Consider the following 20,412-nt stretch of genomic DNA (forward strand, 5'->3'; position numbering starts at 1 on the left):
TTGCTACTGTTTTTTAATTTTCTCCTCTCTTTCATTGTGTTTAGAAAAAATAAGATTCACGCGGGCTTTTAGCAAATAAGCTGAGTTATTTGTATCCAAGGAACCTGAGTTATTTTGAGGCCATCTATATGTGAAGCGTGGATTTATGTGAAGAAGAAGGATTAAGATATTCAGATATTTTAGGGTTTTTTTTGGTGTTTTAAGAGGGGGGGATATGAGGGTGGATTTTAGACGTACTGAATATTTCATGGATTTACTTATTGAGCAATTATCTTCCTTAGCATCAAATGGTTATCCCCAACTAATCTTTGTTTACTATTTTCATGAGAACTGAAGGACATTTCCTTCAGTTTTGAATTGCCTGCCAAAGTTATAACACACGAGGTCTTTGTACTTCTTTTCCAGTAGTCAGTGACATCCAGCATTCAGACGATCTGCAGAGACATCTTGCAGAACAAGATCTTTTTCTGATTTCTCTGGTTGAATTCATGAGATCACAAGTTAAACGAAAGGTTGGAGTTCAAGTAGCAAATAAAAGGCCAAGTTGTAACACCAAACAGCTTGCACCAAAAATGTTCTGCATTTCTCTATTTAAAGCAATTACTTAAAAAAAAAAAAACAAAAAACAAAACTACTGCTCTGCTAAGTTGTGTTGATGTGTTCTTCTTTCTTTGTTTCTCTCATGAGCCTGTACTGTCACCACTTACTCAGTCCTGGAGCAAGGCTTCCTCAGAAACCAGTGCATGCCTGGGAGACCGAAATGGCAATAGAGGGCTGTAAATATGTGTGGGAGATATGCACATTACATTAGCATCCTTTCTGTCTTTAGACGTTGTAGTCTAAGCTCTTTTAGCAGATAATGGATATGTTCCTCTTCACTGACCATACAATTACTGAGAACCTGTCATGTGCATGTCATACTGTAAAAGGCATTGTGGGCCTATGGTCTGTATGAAACAACTGTAAATTGATTGCTTGTATGGCTTATGAAATCACATTATTTTAGAGGAACGCCTTCTATAAAATAGAAATATAGTATCTCATGAGTTATAAAACTGCTACTACAGCTACTGCTACTACTGTTGGCACCTACCAAGGTGGCACCTAGGGGTCTTACATTCTGTTATGCATCCTTGAGGTATAATATCCCATTTAAACTTCTTAGCCCTCTGAAATGGGTATCTATCTCTGTTTAACAGCTGGGAAGCCTGAGGTTCACAGAGGTTAAATTACTTGTCCTGGGTCCCATGGCTAATGTGTTTCAGAGCTGGAGTTCAAACCTAAGCCTGTTTTACCCGTAAGCCTGTGTCCTTAGTCACTTCCTCCTACTTTCCCTGGAGGTTGTCAAGTGCCAAATATCCTGAAAGAGCCAGAAGGTTCCATCTAGTTGTGGGGTTTTCTTTCATGCAACAGGTAAGACAGGTACGTGAATAATTAAAACCCAAGGACCCAGGTTTCTGTACCACCCAGACTCGGAATGGGCTAGCTGGGGTGACAGAGACTTAATACTCAACATGAGTTTGCTTGGGGAAGAGCAGCAAGCAAGATGCAGGGGCCCCCTTTTGCCCTTCAAAGAATTTGTCATCCATCCTTGCTCTGTTGCTAATGAGGCTAGAAAGAATATGTAGGAAACAAAGCCATTTCCTGGCTGACACCTCCAGTGCAAGGGCAGCAAGCAAAGGAGAACATGGTGGTGGTGAGGGAACAGGGCTTACAAGTTCAAGGTCACACCTGAAATCTCAGAGCCTTTTTCACTTAGGCTAAAGATAATGGTCACACATTATTAAGTGTTTAAGGTGGTGGTTCTTCAAGCTTGTTCCCCAGGCCAGCAGGATCAGCATTAGCTTGTTGAAAATACAAATTCTCAGGCCCTACCCCCCATCCACTAAATCAGAAATTCAGAGGGTGGGTCCCAGCAGTCTGTGTTTTCACAAGGAAATTCTGACGCACTGTAAATGTGACAACCGCTGGTTTAAGGTATACCTTTGTTCATCATTGCAAATAGGTCTAATAAAGCAAGCAAAAGGGCCTGGCTTATAATAGTATCAATTCACCTATCTGAAACTTAACCGTTCATTTATTCATTCACCATTTTTTTTTTGGCAAGTATCAAAGCATAATGAATTTACTAACAAATGACATTCTGTACCATACATGCAATATTATGAAAGTGAATTTTGCCCACTCTATTTTAGTGAATACTATTAACCAAAAAACACGATAGAAGGTGATTTTGAATGAATTCCTAGCCAATACATACAGACAGAGAAGATATATCAGTAAAAATGCATAACAAGCAACAGAATGCAATAAATGTGAATGTATAGGTAGCCATAATATATATAGACAAGTATTTCAATGAAAACTGGTACAAAGCAGACAGCAAAATAATAAGTGTAAAAGAATTTCATTATTGTGCTCATTCATATTTTTACCCAGCAAGTAACAGCTATTAAGCCTAGGAGAAATATATATTTCAATGTCATTCACCATTTCTTGCCAAGGACTTTGACAGATGTCAATTTATTTCATCCTTATAATAATCCTGTGGGATGCTCTTCATCCCCGTTTTACAGTTGAGAAAACAGAAGTTTAGAGATATTAGGTGACTTGTCCAACAGCACACAGCCATCTTGGGATTTGAACCAAGTTTTTGGACATGCGCTCTGAGAATTAGACAAGATGCTGCATCCCAAGGAGCTCACAGTCAAGCAGGAAAATGGATACACAGCAAAAATTAGAAACCCCTACTACGTCTATATGCTTTCATGGTAGTGAAATTAACCTTTTCAACATCCAGAGAGTTAACCAAGTGAAGGTTCCCTTAAAAATATCCACATAAACCCTTCTCAAAAAGAGGTATGGTAAAGAGATTAAACATGCAGTCTTTTTGTCTATAGTTCATAATCATGGAACAGTGTGTAAATAGTTAAATCCATGATGTTTTAAACACCTGCAAGTGTGCACACTCATTCAGTAAACATATATCTAGTGTGTTCAGTACTGCATTAGGTACTGGGTAGAAGCTAAAAAAAAAATAACAATAATAATAGATGGTTTCAAGTCGCTTAAAAGAGTCTTTGTATGAAATCATTAGACAACAATAAAAGATAGAATATCAGGGCTTAAATAATATGATGCAATAGTGGTTGAATAAAGGATGATATCAGTGATGGTCGTTCAACCCACCAGTGTTTTACAGGAGAATAAGTCTATATAATCAGTACATTGAAGTTTGTTATTCTGGGCCTGGGGCAAAGAGGCATGAGGTATAGCTTACTGTAAGTGAGTGAGTGTGTGTGTGTGTGTGTGTGTGTGTGTGTGTATGTGTGGAGTGGAGGGGTATGGGGGAGGAAGGGAGAGCGAGTGTGTGTGTTTATATGTATGCACAGATCTGCATATGTATACTTCCAATTTGTGAGAGTGGCTTTGTACAAGTAAAATCTCAACAGTAGTTGCTAAACTGCTCCCTGAAGAGATGGATGTAGTTGTACTTTCTTTAACAAAATATGATAACCTTACTTTCTTCATGACTGGATGTTTATTATCAATACTCTTAAATCTCTACCAATTTAATAGTAAAATAATATTTTACTTGTTTATATTTAAAGATTTACAAGTTTAAGTAATTTTTCATATGCTTATTTTGTCTTTAATATCATTTGCCTGTTATCTTTCATTGGAGGGTTTCCTTATTTGTAAGAATTCTTTGTACTACATGGATGGCAGCCCTTTGTTGTATGAGTTGCATATATTTCTTCCTCTTTGTCCTTTTTTTAACCTTAATTTTTTTTGTGTGCCATATATACGTATTGCATTTTTACGTACACAAGCGTACAAACTCTATTCTCTATGACTTTTGGATTTTGTTTCCACCTTGGAATTCCTTGCTGCAAAACTATTAAAAATACCCATGTTTTCAACTAGTTGTTCTATGGTTTTATTTTCTACACATTTTTTAAAGAAATCTAAATTTTATGTAGTATAAAGAGTGAGCGAGAGACCTAACTTCATTTTTTTCTTCTAATGACCAACCAGGTACTCTAGACCCAATCATCATATATAACTCACTGACTTCAAATGCCACCTCTGTTGTATATTGAACTCTCAATTTTACTTGAGTGATTTCATTATTTTTAAACCAGTTTTAAGAATTTCTGGCATATTCCCCAGTTTAGTCTGTAGTCCTAGAATGGATTTCTAGTTAATAAAGGACCGCACTTGCTTCCTGTGAATACTGCCTCCAGTACACTTAATAGAAAAGGAGAGAGATATAAACACTATTAAAGGGTACGTGCATCAAGAATATAATAGTATAATAAATATAATAATATAATAATAATAGGGTTCATGATTTTTAATGATATATTCTCCAAGAATGTGAGACTGAGACGCCTGAGATTATGGAGCAACGCGTAGAGAAGAATAGATTCTCAATAAATTGAATGAATGAATTGGTAATTTGGTATTGTTGTATTATGTCTGCTTTTCACTTTCTAAAGGATTAACGTATTTCATCTAGATAAAGAAGCAGTACACCTAAATGGATATGGTTCAGCTACTTTGAATTTGATACAATGTGTCAAAAGCTGTAAAAGTTTTCATCGTCTTTAACCCAGTAAAACTTCTAAGGATCTCTCCAAAGGAAAAAAAAAAATCAAAAAGGAAGGGGAAAATTACATGTATAAAAATTCTCATTATAGCACTCTTTTTTTAAAATTATTATTATTTTTTTTATAAGGAGCTTTGCTTATTTATTTATTCATTCATTCATTCATTTATTCATTTATGGCTGTGTTGGGTCTTCGTTTCTGTGCGAGGGCTCTCTCTAGTTGCGGCAAGCAGAGGCCACTCTCAGTGCACGGGCCTCTCACTATCGTGGCCTCTCTTGTTGCGGAGCACAGGCTCCAGACGCGCAGGCTCAGTAGTTGTGGCTCACGGGCCTAGTTGCTCCGCGGCATGTGGGATCTTCCCAGACCAGGGCTCGAACCCGTGTCCCCTGCATTAGCAGGCAGATTCTCAACCACTGCGCCACCAGGGAAGCCCCTCATTATAGCACTCTTTATATCATAAATATCTTGATAGCAAGGAACCAAAATGGCCAATAAGATAAATTACTGAAAACAGTAATTAAAAAGCATAAATCAGGATATAGTATACCAACTATAAAAACCACTTATAGTGAAAGCCTAGAATGAGCAACAGCTAAATGATTAGTTGTGCTGGGAGTGATATTTTGGAGTTCGCTACCTACTTTTTTCCAAATGTTTATAATGCTAGCTTTTTGCTTCTATAGTAAAATGAATAGCACCATAAATCTAATTTAATGCTTGAATGAGGCACAGGCACCTGTAATTGGGCATTGCTTTACAGTATTGACTGCTGATCCAACATTTTGAGCTTTATGCAGCGAGAAATGGGTAAAACAGAATGACATCTGTAATCAGGGTAAATTGTTGAAGACCCACCTATACAAATGTCAAAAGTTCTGCCAGCCTTTTGAGGATAAGGAAGTCCAAAAGAGATGTATACTTTCTAACCTCTGTGTGCACACACAACCCATTTATTTAAATCCCTTTCATCTTTCAGAGTTAACTAAACATTTAATTTGAAATTAGAAATCACACAGTACATTTGATGGCTTGCACTTAATCTGTAGATTCTTTGGTGGCTGTAAAATAAGAGGGAATGAACTACCTCCCACTGATTATCCATTTCTGAACTCTGTTTTCAAATTTGTATACACTTAGTAAAATCTTACTCTTGGTCAAATAGCGTCACTGTATATTTGTGATCTAAAACATTTTAAAAGAGTTTTTAAGTTCTGTATTTTGTACCAATAGCAAATGTAGAAGATCTAAGATATTTTCTGGCGGGGGGGCGTGGAATGATGACATTTTTAAGAGGAGCATTCTTTGTAATGGGCTGTATCCTTGAGAATACCATGGGGTTAGACCACTTTGACCTATTTCCTGTGTGTCTTTGCTTCGTTCCTCAAACTGTACCTGTTGAGCTCTTATCTCTATTCCTCACATCTCTCATCAAATCTAGATTCTCACAGAGCTTCTTTGGCATCAGGACAAGCTCAATAGCTATATTTCAGTTTATTCTTCAGTTTTCTACTCCCATAGGAGAACCTTTCTTGATGACATTGGTCTTGGCTTCCATGGGGAATAATGAAGCCGTGGACATGATATCAGACACCTGAAATCAGTTCACAGATTGCTCTGAATGCTCTCTTTGCACCTGTACAAAGAGTCACCTGTTGGAATTTGGATGTTGAAAACAGGTCATTTAAGTGGAAATGTCAGTGAAGGACAGGCAGGGTCTGCTTTTATGGAGTTGGTTTAAAACTAAGTGGTTATTAGGATGTAACTACTTCTTCTACTTCTGCCCCTTCACACATTCAACCATGAGCAGCCACTCCAAAAATAAGGGCTCAGGTCCATGGATTATCAGGACGGCATTTGCCCTAGAACAGTGGTTCTCAAAGTGTGGTCCCCGGACAGCAGCAACAACATCACCTGGGGACTTGTTAGAAATACAGATTCCCACTGAATCGGGAACTCTGGGGCAGGCTCAGCAGAGAGTGTTTCAACAAGCCCTCCAGGTAATCGTGATGGACACGCAAGTTTAACAACCATGACCATTACAAGAACAGAAACTTAACCCACAAGCACATTCTTACCACCATCGTCTTTACTTAGGACTGCGTAATTCATAAGATCCAATGAGTTCAAACTTTAGGGGGAGGCACACATCTCCCTCCACCCTCAGTCCTCAGAGGAGCCATTTTCATCATTTTTGTTTTTAGATATATTAGCAGTGCTTCCCCTACTCTAAGATTTATTCTTCTTTATGCAAAAGTATTTATTGCTACCTTCTTTGAGAACTAAGGGTTTAGTTTACTTATACTCCCTTCCCTTTTCCCTGCCTCCTCTGAATTTTTTATCACGTACATTTTTTTTTTAATTTTTGGTTCTTCCAGAGATGACCTTTATAAATTTCAGTGATACACTTCAATTCTTAAGTCTTCACCGTTGAACTTAGTACTATGTAAAGTGAAGAAATGGGCATTCACTGCCCCACCTTCTCCTTTCCCCTTCCCTCTTTCCGATAATTTTAGGCAGTCGACGTTCCTATTTTATTATGATAAATCACTTGATAATTAGTTTATACGTTGCTGCTGAAAATTGGAAATAGTGTTTGCAATAGAATGGTTATGTCAATATTATTGGCTGCAGAATGAAGGTCTTTGACTTAATGCCTCGTCCCCCTGGTGTGTGTCCTCCTGTGCTTGCCTGCTGCTTGGGTTTGGTCCACAGCCTTAGATTATTCCATGACAACACATCCCAAAGTGTTTTCTGTAGAGGTGAAGCAAAAATGTGGCCAAGTGAGTTTGGGAAAAGCCCAAGCAAACTTAAACCTACTACTACTGTAGGACTCTTCAGAGCCTACATTTCTAATAGGAACTCTGGGGCAGGCTCAGAGCCTCTTCATTTCTAATAAAAATTCTGAATCTTCAAGAGAGGGATTGGCATATAGCATTTCTCAAGTGGAACCCCTGTTTCACAGGCGTCTCAAGAAATGAGTCTGATGTGCAACTCATGGTGGAAAGTGCTGCCCTCTGGAATTTGTGGGTCCTCCGATCCAGAAGACCTCCTTTCCACCTGGACTCTGCGTACTGCCTGTTGGGTCAGTGCTCAGATTTAGTGAACCATTGTTGACTGAGATCCTAGCTCTGACTTGTTGGACCGAGAAAGTACTTTTCTCCTCAGCTACCATAATAGCTTCTAAGAGCCACATGTGTATGATCTATGATGTAGTCAAGTACTGCCAGCGCCATTTGGCCTCTGTCCAAATACTTGGCCACTGGTTTTCTTGTATCAGATAATATGACTGTGATTTGCATGCTTCCTAAAGACTTGGTTTCTCTTGTTTTCCTCCAGCTTCTCCTAGAGATAATGACCTTAACCAACCTCCTCCTCTGAAGAGATTTTCTTTCTGAAAAACAGAGCCATTTAATAATTAATGGACTCATTTAATAATGAGAAAACCCCTGAAGTACATTTTCAATTCTTAGATTTCAATATCTGAATTCTTATCTACTTAAATAAAAAGGTCCTTTATGTTGGAAAACACTGTTTTGAAATATGACAACACAGGAGAACATTTCATTTCAGTCTGATTCATGCTTTATTCATGATTTATTCAAGAATAAATTAGACCATTCTTGAGGGCATGGGCCTTGTCATATTGCAGAATCTAGGAGAGCACAGTAAATGGACACAGAGTAGATTTTAATAAAATTATTTATTAATCAATTTTACCAGAATGAAAGCTGCCTTTCTTTGCTCCTACAAATTCAGGGATTTTTGTTTGTTTTTTCCCCTTTCTCATAAATGTGTAATTTGTCAGTCAGAAGGAGCAGGTTTATATTTATCTTTCTGGAAAGTATCCCCAGCTGAGCCTCCTTTGAGCCACTTTGTTTCGTAAACCCGACCATCGTATCCTAGAACCTGACGTTCTCAAGCGAAACCCATGCCTCATGTGGATTAACCCAGTCATGGGATACTTAAAAACCAATCTAGATATTTTTAACCTAAAATTAGCACTTCCTATTTCCTTTGACTAAATTGAGTATTTTGCATAACCAATCATTCAGAAACCAATCACTCAGTGGCTCCTCTGTTTAAAGCACTGTATGCCAAGCATAGAGCAGCTCACGAAGATGAACAAGACATTATCCTAACCCTTAAATGCCCACTCTTTAAGTGGGAACATTAGACATGCACAGATACATAAAATGCAAAGCAGAGGCATGCATGTAACAGGACCACAAGCACAGTTTTTTTTTTGGAGATGGGGAATTCTCTGATCATACATAGGTTATTTTCATGGAACCTCTGATGTTATCCAATCCTATCAACTGATGATGCATCCTAACTAGTAGATGCTGGGAAGAATATAAAGAAACATAAAACCTGGTTTGTGTCCTTGAAACACTTGCTCAGGAGACAAGCCACGAATGTAAAAATGTAGGCAATGATAGAAGAGGTAACCAATGTAAGCCAAGAGATATATGAGCTGTTATAAAGCAGAACATGATTAATCACAGATATGTAGATTTGCATTTCAAAAGCCCTCGCTCCTGGCGTCCATTGGTCTTTCTCAAGAAGTGGGAATGTCCCAGATGCTTAATAATAGAAGTAATAACTATGTAGAGCTGAGCAGCCCATGTCAAGGTTGGAGAGAAAATAAAGGTCAGAACTCTCAGGAGCAGAGTTACTAAGGAAGTGGTTAGGCTTTGAGGGGTTTTGAGCAGATGCAAGAAAGGCTAAGAGGCAGACAGAATAGACTAATGATTTAGAGTTTCTGTTCTCAGTATTATTGGGTTTGAGTCCCAAGGTCTACTACTTGGCTCATTTTGAAGCCTTGAGCAAGTTTCTTAATCTAATCTCCTGGGCCTCAGTTTTCATATCAGTAAAATGGGAACGACTGCAGAATGTAGAGGGTCGTTGTGAGGATAAAAAATACCGCACAGGAAGTGCATAAATTAGGGTTTGCACAGACTAAGTGCTTAGTCACTGCTGGCTGCTCAGTGCTGGTTCCATTCTTACTATTACCTCTACAGTCTCCTCCCTGATCTGTAAAAAGGAGAGTAATAGTAACTCCCCGCAGACTTTTTGGGTGAGAATGCGAGGAGAGAAGCATGTAAGATGCTTCGCCAGGGCTGCGGCTTACTATCATCCGATTTATGCTTTGCACGTCTCCAGAGGGAATCAGTCCCCTCGTGGTCATCATAGATACACGCAGTGATGAGTACATTTTCTTGAGGAAGGAGACCTTTCCAATATCTGCACGAAGTCGTCCTGTTGGTTAGCAGTGAGCGCACGGTCAGCTCTAGCTAGTGCTGGTGCTGCTACCACTGTTGCCACCTCTAGAGCCCCTCGTATTTTTCGCTCTACCTCTGCTCATGTTCCTCGCTTCCAAAAGCCTCAGCGCTGCCCTAGAAGGAGGAGGTTGTCTGGAGAAGTCAGAAGAGCTACTCTGGTTTTATTATTTCATTTAGTATTTGTAAAACTGTGCAGGCTAAACATTGTGTTTTGCATTTTATAAAAGAAGAAAATGTTTCCTTTCTTGCTGAAAGGCCCATGACCTCTAAGCAATAAAAAGATAGAGCTGGAATATAAACCCAGATCTGTCTGTTTTGTTTTGGTTTTTTTGTTTGTTTGTTTTAAATTTATTTATTTATTTATTTATTTATTTATTTATTTATTTATTTATTTATTTTGGCTGTGTTGGGTCTTCGTTTCTGTGCGAGGGCTTTCTCCAGTTGCGGCGAGCGGGGGCCACTCTTCATCGCGGTGCGCGGGCCTCTTACTATCGCGGCCTCTCTTGTTGCGGAGCACAGGCTCCAGACGCGCAGGCTCAGTAGTTGTGGCTCACGGGCCCAGTTGCTCCGTGGCATGTGGGATCTTCCCAGACCAGGGCTCGAACCCGTGTCCCCTGCATTAGCAGGCAGATTCTCAACCACTGCGCCACCAGGGAAGCCCTGTTTTGTTTTTTTACCCCATTAACACATACTGTTAATATCCAGATGAAATGCCCATCCTTGCTTTCAATGACAGGCAGAACTGACTCAAAGATCATGTGAGAGGATTATGGTCATATAACTGTGTGAATGTAGGATCTTTCCTGGCGGCCTAGTGGTTAAGACTTCGCTTTCCAATGCAGGGGGTGTGGGTTCGATCCCTGGTTGGGGAGCTAAGATCCCGCATGCCTTGTGGCCAAAAAACCAAAACATAAAACAGAAGCAACATTGTAACAAATTCAGTAAAGACTTTAAAAATGGTCCACATCAAAAAAAATCTTAAAAAAAAAAAAACTATGTGAATGTGAAATGGTGACATGTTTATTACCTAAGTGTGGCCGCCCAGGTATTCCCATTAACACAGGCAGGTAGAGGTCATAGGCTAGAGCCTCTCTTTTCCTGAGAGAGAAGTCGTGGGATGTGAAGAAGGCTCACTGATGTTTTATCTCTTTGCTAATATTTTCGTGTTATTCCACAGCCCAGAAATATTCTTGGCCTCTGAGTAGATTACATTTTCATAGCAACGTGGGGGATTGAACTCCCACAGATGTTAATGGAAGCCATATAGCTATGCAGCACTTTCAAAATGTACCACTTAATGTCTGAACCTTTTAATCACGCTAGAAAATTTTTTTTCTAGCAAATAAACACAAATCTATTTTTGTACTGACAAAGAAAAGAAACAACCACACATTGATTCTGTTGCACTCTGCTCTTGGAGTATATTCTGATTCTCTCTTTGGAAAGTCACCAAACATCTGTGAAGCTTTCCCCCAGACTTGATGGCTTCCAGACTTAAATATGACTCCCATTTATTTGGAGACAAACAACCAAACAAACAAAACCCTAAAATTTTTCTACGTTAAACTTCTATGGGGAATTTTTTTTCTAGGAAGAGGCAGAGAACAAGCCTGTTTCATGGATTTATTTAGAAAATCCATGTAAAGAGTTTAACCAAAGGATAGGGAACGTTCAGTCCGGTCTTCTCTACCTTGTAAACTCATCATAGTAGACAATGAAAACTGGAGTAGCAGTAGACCCCGTAAGGGTTGGGAATGCACCATTGTATTCCCATTGCTTGGCACGTGGTGACGTATCATGGACATGCCCAGATGCCATTGACATTACAGAACAACAATAACAAAAAGATTCTTTATGATATTCAACTTGAGAAATGAGTTTGTTTATTGCCCTTTTTTCCTTCAATACAAATTCTCTTAGTGTGGTCCCTGGACCAGCATCTCAGCAACATCTGGGAACTTGTTAGAAATGCACATTCTTAAGCCCTAATCCAAATTTACTGACTCCGTAACCTCTGAGACAGGGGCCCAGTAATCTGTGTTTTAAACAAGCCCTCCAGGTGATTCTGGTGCACATGGACATTTGAGAACCATGGGTCTAAGTACTGGCTAAAGCGTTGAATTAGCCTGAGTTCTATTTGAGTGCCTCCTGGGTGGGTGGAGGTTTATTCTAGCCTCTTCTCTGGTCATCTTACTAGTTAATCACGCTTGATTGTATTTGTCAGTCAGTGCTCTGTTTTGTGCTGTACTGAACTTCAGTGTGCAGAGAAGTGGAACCCAAGACTCAGGAAGAAAATCAGGAATGGAGAGAGAAACAAGGGACCAGGTACACGGATCTTAGTACACAGTTGAAAGAGTTCAGGCATCGGCCTTCTTCCTAATAGTTCACAGCAGCAGTTCGAGCATTTTTGAACTATGGAACTGAAATTACAAAATGGGGCAAGACGACAAAAAATGTCATCTGGAAAGTCAAATAGAAAAGCAGGTAACAGGTTAAATTCAGGGCTACTTTATTGACAGTTAGGTACAACCTGCTTTTAACTACTATACCACTCCAGGAATATGTATTTCTGCTGTAGCCCTAACCATGGTGTATGGAGATTACTGGTTAACTTATGTCCATAACTCTGCGAAGGCAGGGAATACCATGCTTTATTCCTTTTTGGTATCCTTTAGTGCATGACTCACAGAGATTAGGTGCTCAATGGGTATCTGTTGAACTGAAGCAAACACTTCTGGTTTGGGGAGAGCAGCTCGCTTGCCAAGAAGGATATCACTGAGCATGAAAGGGAAACAGCCAAAGAACACAAACTTGGGAAAAGCTTAAGAGATTGTGGGGTCCGAGGGGAAGCATGGCACTTAATAAGGAGAATATTCAGTGGGAGCCTGATAAGAGAAAATGCTGTGATTGGAAGTATGAGTCTGTGATTGCAAAAGGGAAGGAGATGGTAGGGAAACGTGATGTTTGGAGAAAAACGGAAAGCGCTGCGTATGAAGAGGGGAACTCAGATGATAGCATTTGACAAGAATAGAGCATTCAGACAACAGAATGGAGCGGGGTGGCAGTGGCAGAGAAAAGACGGGATGGAAGATATGAGAACACCGTGTGAGCAGTAGGAGAGAAGATGAAAAGCATGGAGGAGGGGGTGGGAATGAGAATTTTATCTGATCAGCTAGACTTAAGGACTTGAAAGTTCATTGTTGCCTTATTGTTTCATCAAAGTCCAAGTCACACGATTAAGCTGTCCACGCCCCGTAGCTGCCCCACCACCGTCTTCCCTGAGAGCCTCCGCTGGATATTTTGGTCCTTGGCAATGGAAATTATTCCTCTTCAACTGGTTTTAGAGGCTTTCTCTGGATGACAAGCCACTGAGCAGCAATCGCTTTCTTCAGTCTTGTTAATCTGTCCCTGAAAGCCAAGACGGAAGGGCCAGCGCGGGCTCCAGGGTCAGTGCTTCCATCAGAAACCGTCGCCCATCTGCCTGACTGCCTCCGATGGCAAAGTGGTCCAAGGAAGGATTCCTTCTCTTTGTTTCGGGGTTGGGTCCTTTTCTCCCTGAATACATGTCCTGTGCTTTGGGGATGCTCTCAGCCAATTCCAGGGCTTCAGTGGGCCCTGTGCTCCAGGGTCAGAAGTATCAGCTAATATCAGTAGATATGTCAGCTACTCATTTACAGTTGTCATCAGCTCAACACATGTTTTATTTTGTTTTTGATAGTTTGCTGTTACTTTTTTCCTTCAAATGCTCGTTAATTTTAGAAAATATAAGTAAGCAAAAAAAAAAAAAATTATGATTTCTCTAAATCCCACCAAACCAGAAATAACTGTCATCATCTCGGCACTTTCTGGTATGTATATGTTTTTGCATCCTAGCAAAAGTGAACACATTCCTTCAGGAAAATGCATTGGTGGGAAAGTATGTCAGTCCCATAGTTCGTATGCTCCATTGTGAGCTATCAATACTGCAATTTATTGAATTGAAGGATACAGTATGAGAAAGTGAGACCCCAGGTTTTCATGTGTTCCCTCTCACTCTTGCATTTCAAACTTTTCTCCTTCTCAAGTTCCTTCACGTCTCCCTGCAAACATGCTCAGTTCTCTTCCAATCTAAATTAAGCCTGGGTTGCCACCTAGAGGTAGCTGTGCAACTTTGGTCAAGTGTCTCAACCTCTCTGTGCTTTGTTTGCCTCATCTGTAAATTAGAGATAATAATAGAACCTACCGCATAGGATTTTTATAAGGATTAAATGAACTAAAAGTTACAAATTACTTAGAACACTGCTGAAGAAATAATGATCATGGTCGTGTGGGTGGTGTTCTCCCATACCTGCTGGTTCCATGCAGGCTAGGTTTTGAATCAAGACTGATGGCTTCATTAAAATTCTCATCACTCCATTCATAATTGCTCAAAATTCTAAGTTCCAAGAACTGTCTTCATTGCCTGCATTTATATAGCCTTGACTCTTTGCCTTTATGTGCTATCCTACGGCTGTTTGTAAAGTCTGGAATTTAGGTGCAATAACTTTCCTCATTCTCTCTGCTGAACGACAGGAATGGATCAGATCTAACTTTTCTCCTTGGCAGGGGACAGAATTTTGTGGATGAATTACCTGGAAGAGAACAACATTCAGGTTAAGTGCTACCAAAACATCTTCCCTCCTCTATGCAGAAATTATTTGCTCTAATATATACATATAATATAGATATATGTATTGTATATGTATTTTTTGTATATATAGATTCCTCCGAGAAAACATTGTTCCTCGAGAAAACAAAAACTCTTTTTTTTAAGCTGCCTAGAGGTTGGATGTAAAGTAGACAAGTTTGTCCTTAAGACTCCTATTTGTAGCCTTCACTTCCCCCAATACCCACAACTCATGCTTGTTCCTAGTTCCCAGGGAGCCCTACTACCAACTTGGAAAACATCCTGCACCCTGGAATGTACTCTTTTTCTTTAACAATTCTCAGACACACACACATACACACACATGCACACACGCTTGCTAAAGTCCCATTTTCTCAAAGTGGCATAAGTCTTCATAAAGGACTAATCCCTAGGACCTTATCTTTAATAAAAATCCAAGTGCCTCCTGGAAAGTGACATTAATAGTGGGAATTTAACCTCTGAGTATCTCATGAGAGCAATAGACTCCACCTTCCACCCCCAGATTACATTAACACCTAGTAGGCACATACTTTTGGGGGGTTTGTGAATTTCCTGACGTTGGCCCCATGGAATCCAAGTTAATAAATAAAAACCTCGAGTTTAGATAATTATTTCTATACCCATAAAAGGCTAGCAAGGGAAACATTTTTCATTGAAGTACACTTTCAAATTTAACAAATCATAAAGATTATTTAATGTGGTCAAACTGTAAATATGTGAAGCCCCGTTCATTGTGTTGTGTTGGTAAAAATCTTTATTAGGTAATAAAATACAAGATAATTGGTACCCAACATAACCAAGACTGCAAACATTGTGTAAGAGTTGTGAATACTAACAGAAATTTACCTAATTGTTGTCACCTGGGTTTTTTTAACCTTTTAAAAAAGTTTAGTGTTAATCTCCGCCCTCTTGAAATTCTAGTGAGCATTTAGCTAGGAAATGAAACAAAACATAGCTAAAATGTATTATGCATCATTAGTGGATTATTGATGGAAATAAAGAAAAGAATGATATAATTAGAAATTAATCCAGGATTCAGAATAGCAGACTATATGTGCCTTGTTTCATCTTTTATGTAGGAAAGAAAATTAAAATCACTTTAAATATACTATGGAGATTTGGGGACTGCAGATATATATCCACATGACCCATTTTAGACATCTTTATCAGAATTAAAAGATTAAAGAGACTTTATAAAATCTGTAGTTGTATATACACACTTTAAATAGACCTTGCCAAATAAGTCTAAAATTTGCTCAGAGTTATAACATTTGAACAGTGCAATGTATTCTTATTTCTCTTTATCCTTTCAAGGGATCCATTCTCTTTGTGTTGTAATCACTTTTCACAGCTCAGTGATTTCTCTGATACTATCTTAAAGCACCCTTTCTCCAAAGGGTCAAAATTAAACAGCATCCCAGAAACCCCAGAGGCAGCACACAGCCAACAAACAGCCTCAGACTCATGGTTGCAGAAGGCAATTATCAAAATAGAACGATGCGTTATTTAATATGGTTTAGAATTTAGAATCAGGTGCTTTTATTTATATATTTGGTTTTTGCCTCTTCTGAGTGTCTGCCTGTGTTCCTTCTTTTTCCCCCTCAGCAGCCCCTGCCAAGCAAATGTGGCAATAGTGACAGTTGCTACTTTAAGCAGCCTTGCCATTCCCTTCTGTTCCCCCTCCATGTGTCCCTCTAGCTGGGCCAACAATGAGGTGACCACAGGGAGGTACAACCAGCAGAAATTAGTAAATATCATTCTAAAGTTAGAAAATAACACACACTATATGCACTAGATAGATGCTTACATCAGAGCAGTGGAACCAGCATCTGCAGACACAGCCCTGAGAAATTCATACTTGCATTAGGTGAATTCGTACTTGATTTAAGATTAGCTTCTAAAGGAAAATCACTGGGTATCATTTACTCTCCACATTGTATTAACATATTTTGCATGTAATTAAGCTGCATATGTCTTCAACAGGAGCTCTCTAGTCTTTCTGAATAAAGCCCTGAGTTGCTTCTTTATACTTTTCTCAATTTAAGAGCAGAACATTAAGGAAATGTGCCCATTTGCATGCACTTATAATAGCAGAGAGAGAGGGGTGTCTTAATTAGTTTTCATCATGAGGGGAATGGTAACTAGATGATGTGCATTTATGCTGAGCTTAGCACAATAGAAAATGGGCTTAGACTGCAACAAAAGAACTTGTGTTACCTACATGGATCAATTTCCTGATGTTGTGAGTTTTTCAAATGAATATTCAGAGACTAGATCTGTAGTTTATTTTTTTAAAAAAGGTAGTGACCCTGTCGTCAGGAGAGACGAGCCAATTCCTTTCTTCTTTTTTGATTTACTACCTTTAAAATAGTTTCTCTGCAGAAGTGAACTGCATTTAATATTCATATCTGAAGGCAGTTAGGTCACTTCAGTTTTCATTGATTGCCACTTGTGATAAAATAGTATATTTTAATTTAGTTTGTGAACTTTTATTTTTTAAATCTCCTGGAAGAATAAAATTGGTGTATTTATTAGCCTGTGGTAACTGAAGGACAGGCTAATGTATTTATCAAAAAGAATGACCTGTGTGGGTTCACAGTGGAAGAAAGATGAGTGGAAACTAGATTCTGAATCACAAGCAGGATTGATAGATGACCTGGATGGTAGCTATAGCAACCATCTTTTTTTTTTTTTTTTTTTTTTTTAATGAGGCTGGTTTAACATCATGGTAGTTTCAAGGTTTTCCTCTACTTCTTTCTACTTTAATGACATCTTAACTTTTACGAAACATATAGAAGTAATCATTCTCATTTTTGTAAATATTGATTTAATGTCTGCAAGGTATTCCACAAGGATATATTTATTTATTTATTACTTATTTATTTATTTTGGTTGCGCCAGGTCTTAGTTGCAGCACACAGGATCTTCATTGCGGCCTGTGGGATCTTTCAGTTGTGGCATACGGACTCTTAGTTGTGGCATGCATGCAGGGTCTAGTTCCCCGACCAGGGATCGAACCCGGGCCCCCTGCATTGGGAGCGTGGAGTCTTACCCACTGGACCTACCGGGGAAGTCCCTGCACCACAAGGATATAACCCTTCTATTTAACCACTACTTGCTTATTAAACATTGCTTCTACTTTTTCCTTATTTATAAATAATGTTGCCATGAACATTTACTGGTAAATCCTCATCCACATGTAATATTATATCTTTAGCAATAACACTTTCAACTCCATCTTTGTCCCATGATCTAAAATTGACACCACCTTAAAATTGATTTTAAGCCTACATAAGTCTATAGAAGAGATACGTGGTGTTAAAAATGTTGTTACCGAAAGTGGGGTCTGGCTGGTTGCCTCTTTTTTTTTTTTTTTTTTTTTTAATTTATTTATTTTCTTATTTATTTTTGGCTGCATTGGGTCTTTGTTGCTGCATGCAGGCTTTCTCTAGTTGCGGCGAGCGGGGACTACTCTTCATTGCGGTGCATGGGCTTCTCATTACAGTGGCTTCCCTTGTTGAGGAGCATGGACTCTAGGTGTGTGGGCTTCAGTAGTTGTGGCACGCAGGCTCAGTAGTTGTGGTGCACGGGCTTAGCTGCTCCGCAGCATGTGGGATCTTCCCGAACCACGGCTTGAACCCGTGTCGCCTTCATTGGCAGGCGGACTCTTAACCACTGCTGGCTGCTTGCCTCTTGAAAGCCAAAACTTGAGAGGCAAGGTTGGTGGAAAGGAAAGTCTGCTTTACTTCAGAGGCTGGTAACCGGGGGAGAGGGCAGACTCATGCCCAAAGGTCAACTCCTCACTGACAATCAGTGGGCAAGAACTTTTAAACGGGAGCTTCAGGGGTGAATAGGTGGAGGGAAGGGGCCTTGTGCAGAAACAGCACAGCCAGCTCTGACAGCCATCTTGAAATTGGTCCTGCGGTGGTCTGATCAGCGTCATCTTGATTGTTTTGAGTAAAGTTAATCTTCAGTTCCAGGGTCGATTTGTTGCCTTTTTTTAAAAATTAATTAATTTATTTATTTATTTATTTTTGGCTGTGTTGGGTCTTCGTTTCTGTGCGAGGGCTTTCTCTAGTTGGGGCAAGCGGGGGCCACTCTTCATCGCGGTGCATGGGCCTCTCACTATCGCGGCCTCTCTTGTTGCGGAGCACAGGCTCCAGACGCACAGGCTCAGTAGTTGTGGCTCGTGGGCCTAGTTGTTACGCGGCATGTGGGATCTTCCCAGACCAGGGCTCGAACCCTTGTCCTCTGTGTTGGCAGGCAGATTCTCAACCACTGCGCCACCAGGGAAGCCCTGTTCCCATTTCTTTGAGGCCAGATCTAGGAATTGTGGCAGCTTATGTCATGGCTACACTCTGGTCATCATGTAGTTAACTTTTTCCACCTGCTGGGGGTTTCAGTATCAACAAGACAGCTCAAAAGATGTTCCTCAGAATATTATCTGTAGCCCTTGAGGAGGAACTAAAGGGTCCTTGATTTTGTTTAATGAGTAAACTATTATTATTTTGTCCTGTTTGACTGCTTTTCTTTGCTTCGGTATTTCTCATTTCTCTGATTAAACTTATTCTTTGGATAAAATTTTTCTACAGACAAGAGGCCGGCTGAGGACATGCCAGGGAAGGGACATAGGGTCCTGCTCGGTTTCAATGTCATTGAGACTTTTATTTCTTGTTGTATTCACTTATATTGTTATATCAACTGTTCTCTCTCAGAAATATCACCAGCTACATAGACGTCAGTTTTTTATCTTGGAAATATCCACTTTAAATGAATCAAGCCTAAATTTTAAGAGACAAAACAAATTTGCAGATGATTGCACACCTTTTAGAAAGGATTCTTTTTAAAGAAAAGATTCACTCAAGAGTTCATTTAATTTGTACCAACCCAAGTGTGTTTAAAATATAACTGAATTCAGTAAACTTTAGTGCATGCACACCTTTCTGAAAATAAACCATTTGGGCTGTAAAGTAGTTTTTGCAAACCTGGCTGCGGATCCAGGTTACCTGAAGAATGTCTTAACGATACAATTTACTGGGACCACTAAATCAAAATACCTGAGGGGTGGTCCTGGAGAATTGGTATTTTTTAAATCCGATCATTTGATTCCAAAGATCAGCCAGATTGGAGAGCTGTAGAGCCAAGGGCATCTTGTAGCCTTTATCCTATGATGCTTTCTGGTTTTAGAAAGACATCAAACAAAAGGAAGGAGTCTTGGAAGAGCCAGGAGACTCTACAAGTTAAGGCATCACAGCCTTTAAGCCTCTGTTTTATTTCTAAGAAATCCCACGGCACTCTCCCATATCCTGAGCCCTGTTCTTTTCTAGACCCTTAAAAGGGGCCATGAGGGACTCTGGATCTAGAAGACTGTGTAATTCTTATGGACTATTTTGCTTCATTATAAGGAGAAGAAAAGATTAGTAGAATGTGGGAGTCATTACCCCAAAAAAAGTTTTCGTGTAAGGCAGCATTCACGATCCCACTGTTCAAAATGTACACGTTAATATGTACGGTATCTATCTGCTTATAAAGAACAAACAAACAAAAAAACAGAGCTTGGTATCCTACCTAAGAGAAACTTATTTGGCCCCTCCCTGTCTCAAAAGAGAGAGGAAGATCTCCTTGAATATTTATTTACTACACTCACTGCATGTCCTGACTATATGCAGCCCTAGGCACATGTTGAAGGATAGACATAGCAGTGAGAGTGATCATGACTTGACATCTTACACTCCATTAATCCTACAACGAAATCAATTGATCTGGCTCCTCGCTTTTTCCCTCCCCATTCCGTGAATATTTGTATGAAAGCGCCATGCTCAGATAAAAATAAATATATCCAGTCCCTGCC

The 20,412-nt window shown here is 39.5% G+C and overlaps 1 protein-coding gene across 1 annotated transcript in view; it reads left to right on the forward strand.

Moving 5' to 3' along the window:
- ANK3 (ankyrin 3) overlaps positions 1-20,412 on the forward strand; it is a 342,898-nt gene that overhangs the window by 42,507 nt on the left and 279,979 nt on the right. The gene's annotated exons all lie outside the window — the stretch shown is intronic.

Source organism: Balaenoptera physalus, assembly GCF_965194825.1.
Source record: "Balaenoptera physalus genome assembly, chromosome: 14".
NCBI lineage: Eukaryota > Metazoa > Chordata > Mammalia > Artiodactyla > Balaenopteridae > Balaenoptera > Balaenoptera physalus.